Below are 7,304 nucleotides of genomic sequence, written 5' to 3' on the forward strand. Positions count from 1 at the left end.
ATAGTTATGTGCAAACACTAAGAACGATTGCACTTCCGTGTCAGAGGTCACATTGAATTAACTGCTTCTCCAATTTGAGCAAGAAAAATGCAAGAACTTATCTAAATACAAGAATGCATCATAATGATTCCAATGATCCTACATTAGTAAAAACGTAAACAATAAGAGAAGAAAGTTGTTTTACAAAATGTGTCTTGAGGGTGTAAAGATCAAGTGAAAATACCTCTCCTACAATTTAACCCAGGAAAATAAAGTAATGATGAATCCATTGATGCTTCACATGCAACAAATGGTTTAACGCTAATGAATTAATAACTCTAAACATTTAAAAAAGTGTAATTGGAGGTCAATACTCAAATCGCATGACACCTGTCCCCCACCATTGTAATCAAGGATAAGGTAAGGACTTATCATTATGATTCTGGTGATGCAACACTTGTCACAAATGATCTAACAGTAATGGAATAATTGCATCACCGACAGATTATAGCAAGCAAAAATATCAGGTGGCCATAACATTGTCTCAAAAATATCCAGGTCTAAAATATGGAGAAGGTAAATGCAAATAGGTAAGTATAGATTTACTATTCTTAACTCCACATTTATGTACTTTGAAGAGATATATATCATCAAGTTACATATATGTGGAGTTACATATAATACATTTTTGCTTACCTATAGGAACTTACTTTCACAATATTTAAAAAAAGTTACATTTTAAATCCGACACGACAATGAGGCAAATGTTTGAAAACACAGTGAAAACAGCATGGACCAAACAGTTTTAATGGAAACATTTTAAATATATATTATTAACACATGGCAAGGAATTTTTGTTGAACACATTTATTTCAGTGCATTTGTTAGCAGCAATGATGAGTGACATGTTGTTGTACCTTTTCAGCCTTTTTCACATGAAAGCTAATTATTCTTTAGCTGTCATCTCCACCAACAAGTGTCCCAGTACAGGCACATTCTGTGAGCAATGTCAATAGTCTAGTAATTTATTGGAACTCTATCATCTACACAGGTACCTGAAGTGGCTTGAGGGTGAAGTGATATGTGTTTGAAACTGTAATGAGGCTTCTCTCCGCGGTTAGCTATGCAACTTCTGTTTAGATATCAACCAGCACTTTGGTAGTGTTTAGCTATGATGTAGCTGAAAAGCTGCTAAATTCTTTAGTTGACACATAAACCAATTAGAGCACTTAATATCAGTTAACACACATTCGCTGGAAATTTTGGCTAACAACAGCAAACTCCCACAGGCCCAGGGGAATTGTATTGAAATAAAGAAGGGGGCTCACAAAACCTCTATTCAAAAACCAAGTAATCCGCCCCAGCCTATTGCATCTGTTGATTCCCAGCGAACCCCTGTACGATCAGTCCCAACTAGACCTGCACTGGTGGCTGATGGGGACTCTCAGTCAATACCGATTATGGCTATAGCAGCAGCACCGAGCTCAATTACATCTAAGCCAGTAGCCTCATCTCAAGTTAAACAAACTCCACTGAGCGGCCCATTAGTTCTGGATGAAATGGCACCTCCAAGTAAACCAATATGTGTGAATATACCCCCCGAATCTGCACCTTTTATGGCCATCCTGACAGGTGTCCCGGTGGTCGCACCAAATAAACATGAATCAAATCAGGACCTATCAAATAAAGTCACATTCTGGCTCAACAACAATAGACCACTCCCCCCAGCCTCTAGTACAAAAATATTAAACGTACGAAGGGTCCCTTGGGTTGGCCCAAGCAAGAAGGATTTAGAGGGGGATTGTATCCTAATTAATTTTAGGGACAGGTGGGTAAAGGACTTAATCTGTAACAAAGCAAGGTTTGCTAGAATGGGGGATATTCAATGTATAGGTCTTGAATATTTTTATCCCAACTTGCATCATCTTCCCCCTAACCCTCGCTTTCCTGGGTCGAGAGTGCAGGGTAATAATTACTCTGGATGGACTCAGATTAATACTATATCTCGACCCCCTCAAAATCATCCTGGTTTGTGGTACCAGGGTGATGGATCTCTCATGGGGCCAACAAGTTTCAAAAATTTTGGGCAAACCCCCTATGACCAATCAAGAAGGAGATTCCAGGGGGAGGAATACCTAGGGTGGATGCCAAATAACAATATTCCATTAAGAAACCGATTTGACCCACTGGTGGGAATGGAGGGTTTAGATTGACCATTAGACAAGAAAAAGGAAAGCATTCTATTTACCACAGATTTGGTCATGGGGGAAAACGGGGGGACAAGGCAGGAGGATAACCAGGTGGTGGACGCTTTCGACCACAATGCTCAACCTAATATGCTTTTGGATAGTCAAACTGTTAGCAACTTAGCCTGTGAGCTAAACCCACCAATTACTGGGCTTGACCTGGCAACTCCAATAAAGTCTGTGGACAATAGCCTAGGGGAACCTGGGCTGTGTCTAATCTCATGGAATATTGCAGGTCTTGCGGGTAGAATGGAGGATGAAGCTTGGCTGGAGCATGTGGGTGGTCAGGATATCCTGTGCTTTCAGGAGACATGGAGCAGAGCGGGTGGGGAAATTGATGGTTTTCAATCTTTTAATGTTTTGGCGGTCCCATCACTAGCTGGGAGGGCAAGGGGTGGGTTAATGACAGCTCTATCCATCAAACTAAAGAACCTGATAACCTCAAAAATAGTGGATACTCCTTGGTACCAGTTGCTCTTGTTGGAAAATTTGTTCCCAGAGCCCGTGTTGTTAATTAATTGGTACCATAATGTTTTTGATAGAAATGATGTATCTACAATTCAGAGTTTGGAGGAAGCAATATGTAAGGCTCGTAGTGATCGAGCTTTATTAGTAGTTATTTGGGTTGGTGATTTCAATTGTACACTGTGCAAATTTGGTGGCTCCAATGTCTGTGGTATCAATGATCTAAATGAACAGCCCTTGATGCATTTTAAACACACGCCCCAGGGGGACGCTTTAAATAATATCATTATTCTAAATGATTTATGTATGGTAGAGCCCTGGGCTGCCCCAAATATATCGCCAATACCAACCTTTCAGGGAACAAGAGGTGCAATGAGTACTATTGATTTTGTATTTGTGTCTAGTAACTTTCTTCATTATGTTAATAGGCTTGAGGTAATCGCAAGTGCCGTAAGCGATCATAACCCTTTAATGCTATCCTTGAGTGCCCCTGCTAGTAGAAAACATTTGGTTTGGGAGCAACCCATAACATATAATAAAAATCAGGGAGTCACTATGAAGTGGGGGAAAATAAATGCTGAAGGCCTTGAGGTAGAGATTCTGAATGTTTGTAAAACTGAGATCGAATCATGCCTGTCTCTGACGTCTGATCCAGACAAGGTCATTGGGAGTTTTGAAAAATTATGTGGGCACGTGGCTGAGCACCTTAGAAAACCAGTGGGGAAAAAGAATTTAAGGTGTTTTAAATGGTTTGACTCCGCATGCTCTGCCTCACATAAATCCTTAAAAGCTGCCCTTATACAAAAACCAAGAAATAAGGAACTGATAAGATCGACCAGAAGGGCTTATAAAGAGGCCATCACAAAGAGGAAGCAGGAATTGAAAAATCGAGCCTGGGACGATCTAGAGAAGGCCTCTGAGCTAAAAGATAGTAGGCTCTTCTGGGAAGTAGTAAATCGTCCCTTGTTTAAAAATGACACCAAAGAAAGTATACTGACGCAGATTACTGGTGAATCTTGGGAAGTTCACTTTGGTAAAATCTTTAATCCCAAAGCATTATTACTTTCGGATTTGTTGGATGATGTAGGGGATTTGGTGGTACCATCTTCAGCTTTGCTTCTTAGCTCTTCACTTACACTGGAAGAGGTTGAAGAAGCTTTGAGGAAGGGCATATCATTAAAAGCCCCGGGCCCTGATGCTGTCCCTTTGGACTTTTTTAAACATAATATTGAAGCTTGGGCACCTTTATTACTGAATGTTTTTAGGGCTGTTGTTCTTGGTCGCATCCCTGTATCGTGGAAGGTGGCAGTGGTGGTGCCGATTTTCAAGAAGGGCGATAGGTGTGACCCCCGATGCTATCGCCCTATATCCTTGATCGATGCATCATGTAAATTATTGGGGAGGGTTATTTTGGCCAGATTAGAAACATGGGCTGACTCTGTTGGTCTAATTGTGAACTCCCAGTATGGATTCAGAAGTGGGAAGGGGACAGTTGAGCAGTGCCTGAATTTGGCGCTAATTATTGGCAAGTACATGAAGGCAAGGAGTTCTGCAATTTACCTTGCCTTCATGGACTTGTCAAGCGCCTTTGACACTGTTTGTAGAAGCAGGCTGTGGCAGATGATGGACGATATGGGCTTCGAAGAACCCCTGGTGACACTTCTCCGCAGACTACACGCAGCAACGTCCGTGGCTATAAGATTCGGACCTGGGGGAGAAACAACTAAACCTATTCCCTCAACTGAGGGGGTGCGTCAAGGTTGCATTTTGGCGCCTTTCTTGTTCCTAGTATACACAAATGGACTAGAGAAGTACTTGTTGGACCACTGTTGTGATTTTCCAAAGGTAAACGGTAGGAGTATTCCTATACTCTCATATGCAGACGATACTGTTTTAATGACCCTCACTGGAAACAGTTTGCAGTTGTGCCTAGATGCCTTTAACACCTTCATGCTGGATCTTGACCTGAAGGTAAATTTTGGAAAATCTTTTGCAATGGTCTGTGGTCCAAAAGGAACAAAACCAAGAACATTTGTGGTGAATCACTCTACTATTGAAAGGGTGGAAAATTTTAATTACCTTGGAAATCTTTTCAATAGCAAATTAAGTTGGGCCCCTTTAATGAAGGCTCGAGTCCAGAGTGCTACCCGCTCCATAGAAGGTCTTTTTCGCTTCTGTGGTAAGTTGGGGCAAAAACCTGTTGCGCACCTTAAAACTCTTTACACATCTCAATGTTTATCTGTGGCTACCTACGGGGCAGGAGTATGGGGGACCGAAAACCCCTCAGTGGTACAAGTGATGGAAAATAAATTCCTAAAACGGGTATTACTGATCCCATCGGGTTCATCGAATAGCTTCTGTCATAATGAAATGGGAATGACCAAAGTGACTGACATCATTCGTCTGTCACCCCTATTATTATGGGGCAAAATATGGTTATCTGACGATTTGCAGCTCTCGAGAGAAATTCTCTCAGACTGCTTGAGCCTGGATAATGCAAACAAGATCCCCTGGTTGTCATACGTCAGGGACATGTTGAATAAGATAGGTTTGGGTCATGTTTATGAAAATCCTGCAAATATCCAGGGAAACATAAAAACCCAAATTAAGTCAAATTACTGGAAATTTTTAGGCTCACCTTGTCTGGGAGGCCCTATTGGCTATGTACCTAAGTTACAGCATCAATTTTATTTAACTTTTACAACTAATGTCCAATGGCGGTTTTACCTTATTTGTGTATTATGTTTTTTAACTTTGTGCTTTTATGATTCATTGTATGAATCGAATGAAGATTTTTGAACCGAACCGAACCGACACATAAACCAATTATGAGACGTTATGAGTAATATATGAATAAACGTGCACCAATTACACATTGACGAAAACATGAGAAATAAATGTGAGGGAACTTAGTTACTGCATCGTAAAAGCATGCTGATGATTCTAGAGTAGATTAAATCATTTTCATTTGAGTAATATAGGTTCATATTTTATTAACCAGCCTTAGCATATTACTGCAACATGTATTAGAATGTTAAAGTGATGTACTCATGTGTTATGAAATTCCTAATCATCCTCATTGAAATAGTAATATGTGTAAAGCAGGAATGAAATCTAATGTAATCTAGTTATTTTTATGTGTGATATTGAAGGGTTTATTCTGAATTCCATATTTTGCGTATGTGTAACTGTGCACCAAATTAGAAAAGAAAAAATGACGATGCATTGAAATATTGAATGTGAACAACACGAAACCTTCAGATTGTGATCTTCATATATGTACTAATGTAAACCACTTGAAACAATATTAATATTTTATAATTTGAACTGTTTTTGCATATTGGTACTTTGCGTACTCTACTTGTTCTTCTTTTGGGCAGACACATACACTGTGCGTGCCATTCTTGGACTCTTTCTTGATGGGACACCACCTGTGAGCTATTATGGCTCTTTTCTTTGCTGAACTTTACAAAGCTTCTTGTCATCTTATGGCAAGCCAAAAATAGTTTGTCTGTCCTGCACTCTTTAGATCTTAAATGTGTAATAGTGATGTACTTTTGATAAACTCTAACTTTAACTAAGTAAAGTCAGTTTTTATTGATTTAGACCTCTGCAAAGATCAACAATTGGAATAAATATAGTCAATACATTATGATAAATCTTAAGAACTATAAATATAAATGCTTTTAAAACAATTACAAAATAGACTTTAAAAATGTATATAAATTTTACCAGACAAATTAATTTGGGGTAAATTAAATAATGTGATCAAGTCATTAATAGTAAGTAGATTCTATCTAAAATATAGGGGTTTTAAAAAGCGAAGTCGAGCTTCTACGAGGACTTCATTGGGGCAAATATATAACATGTGGGCTAAATCTTCTTCTGCTCCTCTACATAACTTGCATAAAGTTGTCATGTCACTTGTTTTCTACCAATATTTAGTATAAGTATTTAACGGCAAGATCCCTAACGAAGCATAATATTACAGAGTAAAATGCTTTGTTCTAGTGTAAATCTCAAATATTTTTGGTAGGTCTTATACTCTAGAGAAGCTGTATAGGACCTGCACTGGGATAACTGAGAACAATGCACAATGTCTAGGTCGAGCTCTCAAAGTATCTTTTTCTACATGTAATATATTTTATGACCATCTAATTACTTTGGCCAAGGCACTTGTAAAGGTAATTTCCCTTCATTCTTATTCAGGATATGCAATTTGTTTATCAAAATATATTCTATTGCATATGTGATGGTGAGATGAATTTTTGCCCGATAAATTTTGAGGAGAGGATAAAAATGTCTCTTTCCGGAGGAAGAAAAAATCTCTTTAATGCACTTATGTGTACTGCAACCTTAAATTACAAGTGCTGGAGATGGGAATTATTATCAAGTGTCTGTGCAAATTTTCTCCCTAGATATGTATACGGTTTTACTACCCTACAAGTTTCCCACCCAATTTCCAGTTAAAATGAGTATGGTCCCTTAGATTTTCCACAGAATGAACATTCAATGTCAGAATTCTTGAAAATTTTCATGGAAGGTACAAGAATACTGTAAATAGGTATGTTAAGGCCAGATGGGATGAACAACAAAAGGTTTGGAGAACTGAAA

The sequence above is a fragment of the Triturus cristatus genome, chromosome 9, assembly GCF_964204655.1.
Source record: "Triturus cristatus chromosome 9, aTriCri1.1, whole genome shotgun sequence".
NCBI classification, from domain to species: domain Eukaryota; kingdom Metazoa; phylum Chordata; class Amphibia; order Caudata; family Salamandridae; genus Triturus; species Triturus cristatus.